Raw genomic sequence first — 15,589 nt, forward strand, 5'->3', positions numbered from 1 at the left:
GAGTTTAAAGCAAGGAGTAGCTTTCTTTTTTGAGATTTGAGAGGGTTTTTTTCTCATTTTTAGGAGCTAAAAGCTTTTGATTCCTGTTGCTCTCATCACTTCATTCTAGATAATGGCTTGACAACCTGGGGCAAATGCTGAGCTTTGAAAAGTGACCACTGCAATTCTACTATAAGAAGACACTGCTGAATGCTAGAGAATCAGTGGGAATACTACTCAAAGGTTAGATTTTTAGGGTTAATCACATTTGTACCTCAATCTAAAGGAAACCAAACAGAAATTCTGTGTTTCAACAGAAGTTTCAACCCATTGTTTCGGTAGCATCCTGTTTCTAAATATCTCATTAGACCAACCGGCTGCTTCTCAAGAAGTTTCTGCTTTGCCCTCCTGAATACTAGAATGCATACATGAATCCTGCAGGCACATCAGAAGAGCAGACAAAGTTATATTAAAATAACTGAGGCATGTAAACTGAAAACTTGTCGTGGTTTGACCGGAAATGGGACATCTGGGATATGTTGTTTTGCTGTGATTACCAATGGGTAATTGGAATTTAAGATGGGCACTTAGTTTGACCAGTGGGACATTTGGATCCGCCTCTTGAGACTACGAACTCAAGGGGTTAAAAGCAGGGCTCTTGGCCTTCGGAGCCCTCTTGGGATTTCCGGCGTGAAGAAGTCTCTCCCCCGGCCCAGTTTCTGGCTGGGCTGGGGGAGGGGAGAGCCACGTGGGCCATCTACGGTAGGCCCGGGTTCGGAGGAAGGGTGGCAGACCCTTGAGCGACCAGTTTATTCCCCCCCCCCAGAGAATGCAGCCCGTGCTCGAACTGTATATCTTGAAACTTGATATCATGTGCCGGCAGGCAGCACGGCTGGGAGGAGAAAGGGGGGGGGGGGCAGCGGGCAGTCCGGCCGCCTGGGAGACCTTTTAACCCTTTGGGGAATGAAGGCTTCGCAGAACATTGCCTTTCCTGGGAAAGGGACAGGAGTGGAAGATGAAGGAAGAAAATTAGGCCAGTAAGGAGGGTCTGGCAAAGGGAGAAGAGAGATGTTGAAGGAATGGAGGAAGATGGAGTGGCAGTTTTTGCTGGACTCTTTTTTGTTGTATTTCCATGGACTGTTTCCTGGTGAGGCAGAGGCTGTATTGCAGGGGGAAGCGGAGGCTCGGCGTCAAGAGAGTTTGGTTTTGAGACCCCTCGGCCCCAGGGGGTATAGAAGACATGGGGGGGACAGAGGTCCCAGGATTGTGACTGTACTCTGCTTGGAACGAGACGAGGCATTCTTAAAAGGCCCTGAAGGCAGGCCCCTGCCCCATCCCATGCCAGGTGGTGAGAGCACCTCGGCATGGAAAGGAGATGTCACGAGGTAGCAAGATACCGGGCGGATTGCTGATTGTGACAAGAAGTCCGTGGCACAAGGAAGGACTCCGTCTATCCCTTATGAGCTGAAGATTTGATTTTTTTTTCCAAAGGGTGGTGCCAGACCGAGTGTGGATAATTTTTTGGGAAATGTAAATGTGTTTGGGAATTTGGTGGGAGGTGGATAAGGAAGTGTTTCTGTGTAGTTCTCATTCTCCTTGTTTTTTTCCCTGTGTGTGTGTGTAGGTTAGTAATTGTGTGTGTAGTTTAGTAATTGTGTGTGTGTAGTTTAGTTAATAAACTTCTCTTTATGTTTAAGTTGGAGCCTGCTTTGCTTATTTCCTGGCCACATCTCACAGCAGATATCAGGTAAAAGGTATATTTATGGGGGCCTTGGCTTTGCCAGGCCTAAACCATAACAAAACTGAAGAGTATTGCCATTATAAATTTTATAAAAAACAGGAATACACAGAAAAATTTTCTATGTTTTCATTCAGTGAAAGGTAACTACAAGAAGAAATGTGACAACAATGCAGAGAATTTTATGCATTAATAGGGCTGATGTTTTTTCTAATGATCTTTAAACAGAGAAACAGGCTCTGTGTTCATCACTGATGAGATCAGACTGCTGGAACTTTTGCTAATATATACTAATTCTCACTCAAGCATCCTACCTGCTCTTAAACTAATGACACCACTCTTTTTTTTCTTTCATTGTAACTTTTTCTGTATTTGAGGATATGTAAGTTGAAGTGAAAACCGAGGGATTAATTTCTTTTTCCCTTATTGCCTACTATGTAAGCAAGAGTATTTCAGAGCAATGATAGTTTAATAAATATGTGTTATAAAATGCTTAAAATCATTATGTTTGCAAACAGCAAATAAAAAATGTTTTCATACAGTTACTAGTTTTATCATCAGAAAATTTACATAGAGCAAAAGAGGGATGCCAGAATGTACAGAAATTTGTGTTAAATGTATTGAAATTTAAGAGAAAACTATGTTTGAAGATTTCTGTAGGTTTTGTGAAATTTCACCTCATAAATATGCCTTGTGGACCCCATTCACCATGTTCAATGTCTAAGCGCTGTGCTACAAGATGCAGCACAGAAACAAAGCAGTAGCTTTTGATCAGTCTGACTCAATTTATAACAAGAAGTCTTTACAACAAGCTAAGATTCCTTTTGTCAGGTTGTACATTCTTTTATCAAACTTTTACTCCATTTTCAATCTGTGCAATCATCCCTAGATTCAAGATAAAATTTCACCATAGCCACAGTAGATATACAGTGTTAAGATTATAAAGATTATGAGGAAGGATTTCTTTTAGTAATTTCTGCTAAGCTGCAGGACTGCTCCATAATTTTACCTACAAATTCTTGTAAATTTGTATCTCATCAATTTCCTTAGTTACAATCATGTTATTTGAGCTTCTGCTTTGGAATTTGTTCATGATTGGACACATGAACCCATGTCAAAAATATGAGTTATTTAACACAATTTTCAGCAAATTCCCTGAGAAGCCATATAATTTTGAGGCATAAAAAAGGTACCCTAATGATGAAGATTTTCTTTCTAATAAGGAAATGACTTTGATGTAAATACTCCACCAAGGTAAAATAAGCTGCTCTTTCTAAACAAATAACTGAATGTGCAGGTACTAATAAAGATGGAAATCCCAGGTTTTTTTCTGCAGATATTGAACTCTTGAATTGAAAATGTATCTCACACTTTCATTTAAATAGTGTGTTTCACTGAGTTTTGGAATTACTGCTGCTGTTCAGTTAACACCATTATGTAAATATTGAAGACTGGCTTTTTTTAGAGAATGCAACTCACATTTTAATGAGTTTTTAAAATTTTTCAGTTTACCTTGAGATGTAGCAAATAGTTTTAATCCTTTACATTATTTGAAATTTGAAGGTGTATGAAGGTCATTCATTGGAAAATACAAATACATACCATCAAATGAAGGCAGATGGTGACCCCATACATCACTGAAGACAGACTAAATAATGGCTCTTCTGCAGCAAACCTCAGCTTAACTCCGGTCTTACCCAGACCAGAAATTTTAACCAGAAAAATTGCAAGACACAGATCTGCTACTATGCAATATTTAAATTTATGTTGACTGTGTTCAGCCATTTTGTAAGATTCAGTTCAGTCTTAGAATATCCTCTTGTTTTCACAGAAAAGACAAAACATCTAAATAGGGGATCTCAATTAGAGAAGTTTGTAGGATTTTCTTTCTCATATTGAAAATATCCATGGTGAAATCTGTGTTTTTTACTTCTGGAAGTCATTCCTATGACTTTTAGCTGTGGTCAATCCTAGCTTCCTATAGGACACAGCTGAAAATTTCTGCAGCTAATGGACAATCATATGTGAAGGATTTGCATATTAACATGCTTTATTCTGAGTAAAAAATATATAAATTAAATAAATAAATATAAGTTTAAGATTGTGTTAGTTTTCATTCCAGTCCAATAACAATTTTTCACCTTCCTAAATATCTGTCTAAACATTAGGACAGTCTAAATTATTGTAGTGGGTAGTAAGGCTGGCTCAATTGCCCTGTTCTAAGAAGGGAGCAAGGAAAAAATTGGGGTTTTTTTAGTTAGTTAGTTAGTTAGTTAGTTAGTTAGTTTTTGTTAGTATGCCCTTATTTATTTTCTTGTTTTATTTGTTTTATTCCTGTGCATAATCTGAGTAAGTTTTCTAACTGATGGGACTGAATGAAAGGAGGAATATTGCTGAATGTGGGAAATAGTGTTAGGGATGCAAAACTTTGGCACTTTCCTCAATTCTGGAAAGAATTGAAATTAATTATAAAGGGCAAAAAATTGACTCTTTTTTCGGTACACTTCGCAGAACACTTTTTTTTTCTGTGTTATTTGTAGTACTAGCTACTTGGATCAATGGATTGCTAATTAGAAACTGACTTTGGAAGGCTGCAGCATGCTTCTCAATGATTCATGTGTTTGCATTGATTTTTGCATAAAAGCAAAATCTAGCTGTAATATTTAGCACTTAGAAATTGGTCCTCAATGAACTATTTGTAGCTTAATAGGCTTGATAATACTTGGAAGCTCATTATTGTGTTTTTATAATTATTTCTTGGATTAAACTATATACATACACACATATGTATATACACACAACAGTCACACTCGCATACGGAGCTGCATGAAGCCAAAAGACAAGGTAGGCAGCAGCTTATGGCAGCAGACTGTGCGCTTCCTCTTTGCCAGGGATGGGGCCTGGCTCTCCAGGATGAACAGCAGGTCTTTGTTTCCTGCTTTATACAGCCATCTTCCTCTCCTGCTGCTGCTAACACCGAGTGAACAAGCAGGGTGTAACCTGGGGATGTGCAGCCTCTTAGGGAGAGAATGGTCCCTTTTCTGTCTGCCTTTCCTCCAGGAAGGTGTGTGGCCCAGGTGATCTGTCACAGCCGTCCCTTTCAATGTCCTGCTGCTGCTTATCCCGGGAGGAGCAGGCCCTGCCTCTGTGGGAGGATGGGACACTGCAGGCCTTCCTATCAGGAAAAGGGTGGTGGATGAGCATGGGTCCATGGGTGATGAGAAAAGGGTGGATGGTGAAAGTTCTGTGCTTCAGGACAGTGAGGAAGAGGGAGATAATCCATGAAAATAGTCAAGGTCTCAGAAGCGCAGAGGGATAGAAGAGCTGTCACTACCCTGATAACACAACCCCACTAAAGCCTCACTTAGCTTCTCCAGCCTTTTTAGTCTTCTCAATCACTTTGTACCCAGAATATCACGGACCTTCATTGACCTCTGAGATGCAAGCTCCAGTCTTACTCCAGAAACCCCATTCTCTCCCCCCACAACCCATCTGTTCTGTCCGCTAAAGCCTCCACTGAATCTTTTTAGCCTCTTTCTCCCATCTGCTGTGACCCATATTGCTGCTTCCATAAAACTGATTCTGCCTACACTGCTGAGAAGCCTTCAGCTGAGTTAGCATATACAATATGGATTGTTGGTGTCATATGGCCTATATATGTATGTGTCTATAAATAGATTTATTGTCTGGATATGCAGCCAACAGTTCAGCCAAGGTTCCTGTGAACATTCTTAACTTTTTTGTCCATGAATACTTAAAATATAAATGTAGGCACCTGCTAAAGTTCCTTGCAAAACTAGGGAACTAATATCCAGATGGTTAGTTACAGGATCTGTATCTAAGATTCAACTTCATTCTCAGTCTGTGGACATATTTAAGGCTATTGATGAGATCTTTGCTTCCAAATCCATGAACCTTCAGAGAACAAGTTTTTGCACTAAACTGCCAAGGTCAACCTGACTATTTTATCATATCTTTATTTATCACAGCCAAGAGATTATGGAAAATTTTTTTTTTGCTCCATTTTCCAGTTCTGATTTAAATTTTGCAGTACGTAAGTCTGTATTTCTTCCTAAGAAGAGGTTTCCAATTTAAAACTTGCAACACATTTGAACTCTTTGAAAAGAATAGCATCCAGACTGACCATTTAGCAACTCTCTTAAGCAAAATACTGATATTGTAGTAATTCCAGATTTAGTTTTCAACTTTGAAAATATTTTTGCCTGTTCCTGTGACTAGCACAGAAGCTGTACTAAACCACAACAGTATCAATTAACCACAGACACCCAACTGTAAGAGCTACTTTAGCAGACAGGTGGAATTGGACAAATTATCATACGAGGTTACACAGAAGGAAAAACGACCTGCAGTCTCTCTAGGAGAATTGCAAGCCAGAGATGGCCCCCTCCCTTTGCTGCAATTATCTCCAAATCACACCTGCCAAGCTGTAGGGAAGCGTTCCCATGGTTTGTGACTAAGAACAAAGTCAGGTAAACTGTTATTTTAGTTGGATTAGAAATCCTCCATACTTCCACTTTTTTCAAAGAATGCTGTACTGTAACTGTTTCTGCAAGAAAAGAGACACTCTCAGTATAAAAATCCCGCTAGAAATTATTCTTTTAAAAATTATTATTATTAACATGTTTTAGGGTGTGAATTTCAAATCTTTGAAAGATTTTAGTCTCAGAATTAAAGAATGAGTAAGAATGATTCTTATCATCAAGACTAAATTGAGATGCTTTTCCACATAGATATGAGAATGTAGTTCCTCTGTTGAAGGAGACCAGGATCTAGGGTGCTAAATGAAAAATTTCCTCAGTTTCTAAGAAAGTGATATTAATACAAGACAGAAATTTCAAGGCCTGAATCTTTGGAGAGATAGATGAGATATCTGAGAGTCAGAATATCACCTCTTGGGATCCTCAGTGGTGAATCTTTATGTGTTATACCTATTAAAATATTTTGGAAGTGATAAGATCAGAAATATGGGATCAATCCTCCAAATTTTTGTGGCAGATGATTTCTATGTTAAGAATACAATTCTCCCTGACTGTAATAAATTGCCAACAATTCTTCCTGAGGGTCTTTTAGTATATGGAAAAATCATGTGTGTACAAATTATTTGAAAATTATTGTTTTAGAGAAAGTAGTTCACACTGTAATAGCTCATAACAGAAAATGTTTATTTTTGTGAAAGAAAATTGTGTTAAATGCAGTTGGTCTCATTCATTGTGTCTGCCTCAGTAGAAAGACAGTGAGAGGACAGTACTCTATGCAGGCAGTCAAACTCAATATATAGGAGAAACAAAATGACAGCAGCTATTTGTATGATTGACTTTCACACGATTGTGCCATGCCCAGTGTTTGAATCTTAGCTGCAGAGTCCAGATGGTATCTTATGGAGAGCCAACACTCCGATCTTGAGCACTGGCTCATTTTTTTACAGGTCTAGAGCTAAACCACTGGATAAAAGATCTGAGATTTATGCTTTTGGTCACAAGATGGTCTAAGGCTCCTCTGTAATCTGAGCACTGACATATAGACATAGCTACTGTTATTCTAAAGAACGATTATCTGAGGGAGAGTGAAAAATGGGGAGATTAAAATAAAGAACATTGGATTTCAAATTTGCTCTTGACAGAAATAGATTTAGCCTCAGTTATTTTTAGCAAATTATCAAAACACATTTTCATTGCAACTTAATTATCTTCAATACATTAATTTATTTTACATGATAAAAATATTATACGTACTGCAGTGTTCATAAAGTATTAACTTAAATATAAACATTTGCATTAATTCATGCAATGGTGATCCATGATGCCAGCAAATTTTAAAACCAGTCTTACATTACACATGATCTAATTGCCTCTATTATATTGACAGATATCTGGAAATTAATTTGATTCTACCATTAAACTATTTTAGAGATTCATATCTGAAATGCTCAATAGAAACCTAGTGATATTGTTAGAAAAAATTCCTTTCTTCAGTTTTTGTGTTACCAAGTTAGTAAAGGAACATATCCTTCAGAGTAGGACCTGGTCCTACAATTTTATAATCCCACATTGTTGCCAGGTCTTATGACTTTTTGGTGGTTTTGTTTTTGTTGGAGGCAAACTGGCTGAAAAGGTACAATTGGGAAAGTGGCTTATAATGTCGGGTAGAGAGAAGCATGCTTGGTAATATTATCATATCCCTTTTGGAATCTGTCGTGAGAATAAACTGTGCCCAGGATGATACTTGGGGTTAGGTCAAAGGTGAGAGAGAAGTTAACCAGTATGAACAATCAAGAATCCAGTTTTCAGTCACTCACCCTATTTTATTTGGCAGTGTAGGTGTACCTAGAGAGCTTATATCTTAGTTGCCTTGTCTTTTACATGGGAATTAAAGATGAAAAAGGTATGATAAAGGTAACCATGGTCTATGTGGGATCAACTACTGACACAGATTTCCTGTCATGATGTTTTTTCAAGAAAATATGCAAATTCAGAGCATTTTCATAGTCCTGCCCTTTAAATATGAGGCTCATGGTTATGTTAAAGTGCAAATTGCTGTGTAGTACAAAGAAAACTGATATTGTGTTAAATGCATTACATCAGGTTCCCACATCCTTGCCACAGGAGGTGATCAACCTCTGCTAAACATTCTACTAGACAAGAATACGACTGGCAATGAGTTCCTGCAAACTTTTATGTTTACTGGATTTTTAGACAAGGCTTGGGCCTGTTCTTCATTTACATTTTCCTACATAATTTTTCTTTCAACTAATCGCAGGTAGTCACAGACAGAATTTTACCAAGATATCTAAGGATTCTCTTTCCAGGTAGCGTGATCATAGCTGCTTTTTCAGAGAAAGGGCCAAATTAACTCTTGTCATAGTTTTCCTTTAAGGACAAGAATGTGATGGTAGGACTGAAAAAGTTAAGCAGGTATAGACCTGTAATTCAAATACAGGTTCTCCCCTTCATTCTCATTCTGCATGCACACAAAAATCCATATTTTTCTCTTGAATCCATGCTTCATCCCTATGTCCTTCATCTCTGGTCCTCCAGGTTTTCAATATGTTCCCACCTGCTTCTCATAACATGGTGATTACACTTATTCCTTCCAATTTGTGAAACCTTCATGGTGAAGCACCATGTCAGGATAAGCCATTGCTTTGTTGCTTCTTTGTGTGGATACTATCTACTTGATAGATATCCTCTGAAATGTATGTCTGTAGACTTATGGGAAAATTAATAAAACAGAAATTAAAACTGACAGCTTTGAAATTATATGCTACCCTTAGCATATGGAGTACCTCACACGAACACTTTACAGGATTTGTATCAGGATTATGGACAGTAACTCAATAGGGGATAACTTCCAAACTATATTCCTAAATCTCATTTGACAGGTTTTGGATGCTGCATAATTCTTACAGTATTATAATGTCATGTCAGTGATGCTACAGTCATCATTAAGATAGTCCTTTCATTCTTAGCGCTAATTTTGTCTTATAATTGCTTTTGCAGTGAAATTTCATATGCTTTTTCTAAGCAGACAAATGAGCTTCCTTAAAAAAATTAAATGCTTCATTCTCCAGTAAGACATGCTTTGAAGATCCAGTTTCCTCTGAAATAGGCAGCTATACTAGAGAGGAACAACAACAACCACAACAATCCTTCATGCTCTGAGCTTTTAAACACTAAATACTAATGATTTGCATTACCAACTTTGGCGCCATTAAAAAATATGCTAGGAAGTAAAAATAGTTAAACATTAATTTTATTAGAATCCTATCCTAATTTACTCGCAGTATTGGTATACATCAAGGATCTTCTATCTTTAGGGGAGTAAGTGAAAGATGGGGACAGGTTTAATTACATAAGACAGAGAGCAGAATCCTCTATCACATCAAAATCCCAGACCAGTGGTTAAGTAATTTTCTTGGAATATGGAAATAATAGCAATGTAACTAGGAATACATGTATTCTGGATATCCTGGTTGGTATTTTGTGAAGTCAATTTGCAAATATTGCAATTCACTCTTGTCCTCTTGGAACAGAAGTATGGGGAAAGAAACGGGTGACTACCAAAGTTCTTCAGCCAAAGCAGTTACACCACGAAGTGAGAACAGCAGGGAATTTGAAGTGAAAGAGAGATTGCTTACTGTGGATTGAAAACAGTGTTCCTTTATGCATAGCTCTTACTAGCTTTGCTGGATTAACCTCTCTGAAAAATTTTATGCAATCTTCCTGAAAAAATCAAGCTTTGCCACTGGTTTGGCATAAGGGTAGTGGATGTCTTCAAGCTTGGCTAACTATTTCTATCTCTTTTCTGATAGGACCCTTTGATTTATTTGCTTCTGCTCATTCTGTAAAATATATCATCATGGATGTTTGACAGTTACTTGTGCTCCATGCTCGTGCTCTACCTAGATTAGAGCTAGTTTTGCAGGATATATATAATCTGTGTTTTGTAGTGTTTGAAGTACTTTTGCTCCACAGCTTGCGTCTCCTCTATGATTATTAATATGTTCTAGAAAAAGGGTTTTGCTTTCTTTGGAGACCTATTGTTACTTTCAAAGATTTTTAATAACTACTTTCAAGCTATATGCTTTTGTGAGCATAAAATGGAATTGGGTCTTCACTCCAGATGAAATAATTTTATTGCTAGTAAATACAATTTTTAGTTGATTTCAGTAAACATGATTTTATTTTTTTTGTGTTGGTGGCATTCCAGCCATTGTTCTGCATCACAATCCAAACAGCTTTTGAAGCTCAAGCAGAAGGACTTGGTGAGAATGAGGGAGAAGGAAAAGCAAGGTCACGTGGAATAGCTGGAGAACCTGTTAATGGAAACTATATCAAAACTGTGCAAGTGTCTCTGCCAAGAACGGACTAGGAGGTTCCGTACAACATTGAACATTCTAGCTCTCTGTGTTTTCTTACTCTCTGTTTAGAGGCAACAGCATAAGGAGTTTCAGTTAATTTTGGCTGCTTGCAGTGGAGACATTGTAGTTTCCACTAGTCCTTTAGGAATTCCTGTTGCACATGTGCACGATATGCATATGCATATAATACATCTTCTCTTCTAGCCGTGTTTTATTTTGTTATGGCAGTATATTTGAACATATATGAGAAAAACGTGGATTTTCAAACATACTGCTGATCACAAAACAGAGAAAGTGGCATATAGGGGGTTAATGGAATGATGAGGCAAAAAACTGCACTGCCAGCAGAATTCCCCAAAGGGTAAACAAAACTCTTAACTGTTGCAAACAATAAATTGTCAATACCTTGTAGAAACAGTGGATAATGAAAAGTTATAATGCCTATAGTTAGTACCCTCTTTAAAAGAATTTACACAGGATATGAAATTAAATTCTGTGCACAGTTCTCTTAATTTGCCCTTAATTAAACAATACTCCATAAATGGTGCATTCAGTGACCAAATGTTCAGAGACAGCAAAATGGTGGGTCCCAAGCCATTAGGAATGAAATAAAGTCAGTCCCCTGAGAGCCTGCTAGAATCTGGTCTATCTAAGTGACAACTGATGGTTTAGGAAAGATAATTAACTTTGCAATTACAAACCGCAGCTTTCACCAATGCTGTTTCTTTCAGTATTCTCTTCTAAATGTTCTACTATTTTTACAGTGAGATAAAATGCTTTTAAAAATGTTGAGTTCATAGGGGCCCATTTTTCCTACACAAATATAATTTGAATATTTTATTTTAAATATTTCAGATCATTAATTATATGTACAGCTATTTTATAAATTACAGAGGACAAACGTTATATTTTCTATGACTGTCAAGAGTTCTTTTTTTATTTGAAAGATAAAAGGGGCATGTGATGTCAAACAGATTTCATTTTTTTCCTTTGGTAGCAAATCCTGGACCTAGCAAATATAAATTAGGCTTGTTCTTTAGCTATGTAGATTGAAATTCTCTTCAGTATAAGGCACATCAGTTCTAATCTGCTAACGTGCCTTCATATTCATAAAAAAATGCTTGTATTGAAGAGGGTTTGCTAGTTGAATCCATATGTCTGTACCCTGGATTATCTTTACCATAATGTCTCCTAGCATGTAAATGAGTGTATTTTCATGCTGGCATACGTGTCCTGAAATCTTCAAATATGCCATACACACATACTTACATGTACAAGCGCTGGTATTTCCATATGATGTATTAGAGGATTATGAAGAAGCTCAGCTTAGAGTGTAAATTATTATTTTCAACAGTAGGTTTTGTTATGACTGTAGATGTCTGTATACTGAACAGACTTCCAGGTAGACATAGGCACAGGTAAGGATGAAGACAGAATCAGGACCTAAACTTCATGAAAAAATTGTTGTAACTATATTTGCTGTGATTTCACATACTGTAGTCCACTGAATAGCTTTAGAAGTGGCTTCAGAAAATCCCAGTTTTTTTTTAAAAAAAAACTGACCAAGCTAGTTTAGCTTGCTACAAAGGGCCAGCTCCAGCATTGATTTAATAGGTGAAAACAAAATTTAGCCCTTGCTGGAAGTGTAGCTGCTTCCTTATAATCACCTACAAACTGATGCCTGCTGTAAGCAGCAGATGTCCTAATACTGTTTGCTGGGATGTCCCATGGAAATATGCTCCTGGAATCAGCTCCTCATTTTGCCCACACTTAGGGGAAGCTGATTTATCTCTCTGCCACCATGATAAGTGATAAGAACATTTTTCTCACTCCATTTGTGTTTGAATTGGAACCTCATCGGAAACTTTCTAGCTGCGCTCATGTACAATCAAGGATGCGACGCTCTCAGATCTCAGTCATTGACTGGATGCTCTGTAAGAAAAAATTAATTTAAATTATATGTACCTTTTTAGTGAAGGTGCATTTCTGTGAATTGTTCTGTATAACTCCAATTGCAATGGTCACACCTGTGTGACTTTGCATTTGTCACTTATATGTGGTAACCTTAGAAAAGTAAGGAAAATACTGTGATATTTAAATTACACTTGTTTTAAGTGGCAATTTTAAAGACTTTAATGACTGGCACTGTATAGTGACATGTAAATTTGTAGATTGTCAGGGAAAGGGATGTTCTTACTGATAATATGTATATATATTCTATTTCCCTAACCAATCTTACTTCATGAATATGTTTTAACATATTCAGCTGTCTTGTATGTCATTTTGTCCAGCTTTGCCACTTGTGAAGTGTTACACACATATGCTTCATCACAGTTAATAGTTCAATCTTACCAGAGGGCTTAGGGTTTTAAGGTAGTCTGAAAACTTGTATGAAAAGAATTATTGCCTACAAAATGCCTGTTATTGCACTCACTGATTCTTATATGGGCCTCTGAATGTGTTGATATTTGTGTTTGACATCTCTTTCCACTGGAATGTGATGCAATTCTCTATATCACCCTTAGTGAGGCATTTAAAATTCTTGTTGCTGGGCATTACACAAGCTGCAGTGCTATTTTCCTGTCCTTCAGTGTTGATACCTCTGAAGACAATAAACAGAACAAGAGAAGACTATTGTGGTACACAGATCAGTAAAGAGTTTGTTTGAAAGTACCAGAATGTTTGCTCTTTTAAAAATTATTTATTCATATGAAATGCATGTAATTATTGTCAAGCACTGGCTGCAGTTTGATAATTAGCATCAAGTTAAGAAATAGCATTATTTAAATTCATCACAGGTTAATAGGAAATGGAAAAATTGTGAGATCAATGGGAAAATACAGTTGATATATCTCAATTCCTATAAATACAAAGAAGGAAAATTATACCGCTTTTTAAAAATAATTAACTTAGTTCTTGTTCTTTCTTTTTTGTGCAAAGATTTTCCAATGTGTTTTAGTAGTTTTAATTCTAGATCTTAGTTTGGACTGCTGCTCCATATGGATTAAAAAACAGATAGTAAGAGATGGATTCAGGTTTTCAAAATCATCAAGTAATTTGAAAGAAAAGTGCTTCACAGTGTTAAGTTCCAACAATTTGATTTGGCTGTTATTGTGGAACCCTGGTATCCAACACTGAATTTCTTCAGAGAGGAAAACTTTATCTCCACCCTCTTTCATGATGTGTGATCCAAAATGCCAATCACTGGGAATGGAATACAATTATATTCACTAATATGTCTAAAATAGAAACTCTTGCTGTCAATATATACTCATTAGTACTGAGTTGCAAATGAATTCTGGAATTGTGCTCTTATTAATTAGGTGGCAGACTAGAAAACTTCTTGCTTCTGTTTAGCCAGATGGAGGGACAGTGGGTGTAATGACCTGTGTTGGGCCTTTCCCAGGGGATTTCTTTGGTGTTTCTTGGTGTCAGTTTGGGTCCATCTTCCATTTGCCATTTAAAATAAACAACCCAAAACTTGCACAAGTGTACATTTGAACTACATTCAGAAAAAGAGATGGTAATTTTGTTTAGTTTTAAAATTAGTTATGCATTACATTCTTAAAATTCCAGAGGGACTTGGGCACACAGATGCAAGGTGAAATATATATTTTTAGGAAAAAGTAAGTCAGTCTGCTTTTTTTACCTGTTACACTATCCTACATAGTCTGCCTCATAAGCCAGCAACATAGCGCGGTTTGATTTTACAACTCTGTTTCTTGTTTTGTACTATTTTTTTCTGTATGAGTTGTTCAGAATTCTAAGATGCTTCAGTGATTCAAAAATGGACTTCTGGGGGAGGGGGGGAGTAGGGGAAGTTGGTAATCAGCCCACATGAAAAGTCCCTAATTCTCTAATTGACCCTGTATATTCTAAAGAGTTGTCAAGGTACTTAAATGTGTATCTTCATTAAAGGGTATGAGTAATACCATGAACTGAATGGAATTACTCATGGGGTTTAAGTTTTATATGAATCAACTATCACCCTGCATAGTAGCCTACATAAGAAAATATTTGTTAAGATTTGCAGAACATACTTCAGCTTTGTCAGCATAAAAAAGATTCTTTGAAAGCTGGTAGTTTGTTTCAATTCAAATGAATAAGAAATAGAAAAGAAAACACCTTCAGAATAATACATAGCATCAAGTTGTGGTTTTTCATGGCTACAGTTCCGTTCTCAAAGTTTTAAAATCTATGGCACTTGAGTTAATTGGAAAAAGAAATTTTCTCTTGACCTTATGGATGACTAATTTTCCACAAATAACTTTATTCTCTGTGAGTTCCCAACTGGTGTTGGTTCTGCCAAGTAAAAGCTGATACCAAGAGGATCAGGTGAGCACCCTCATTTCCCACTGTGCATCTCCTCATCTCCAACTGTGCTACTTACTGTGCAGACAAACACTGACAAGTGTTATGTGGATCTGAAAATTTTCTGTTTAAATGCACAAGAATGTGCAATTTTTGCTCTCTAAAGAGGGAAAATTTTTTGCAAAGAAATCTGGTTAATGATTTCAGAGAAAAAAGGCATAGATATTTATTGAATAAACAAATAGAGAAATATATTTAACAACTTATTCCTAGTAGATTATTCACTTGGTTTTACATTTATAGAACTTCAGTTTGCTTTATATTTATAGAACTTTATTACAGAAATTGTGAAAACATTTTGGGTTTTGTGAATATAAAATCTCACATATAAATCATGTGGTAGCTATAATTTGATACAGGAATTAAAAGCTTGCTTTGTATAGAAACACAGTTTCTCATTCTCATATTGAGAGTCTTTAGCTTCCAAATAAATTGAATAATTATTTTTTATTTTCTTGTGTGTGAGTCTTCTCTCTTCCTTATCCCTTTCAGGAGATGCAAAGAGGTTGGCCCAATGAGTCAGTGATTTCTTCCCCATCCTTCTGAAATACGGGGTGGACAGCAATGTGATTAAAATCCCCTGCAGGCCTAGGAACTATATACCTGAAATCAGCTGGGATCTA

Source organism: Melozone crissalis, unplaced genomic scaffold (assembly GCF_028551555.1).
Source record: "Melozone crissalis strain CALT ecotype California unplaced genomic scaffold, PUWL_Pcris_2 ptg000016l_1, whole genome shotgun sequence".
NCBI classification, from domain to species: Eukaryota; Metazoa; Chordata; class Aves; order Passeriformes; family Passerellidae; genus Melozone; species Melozone crissalis.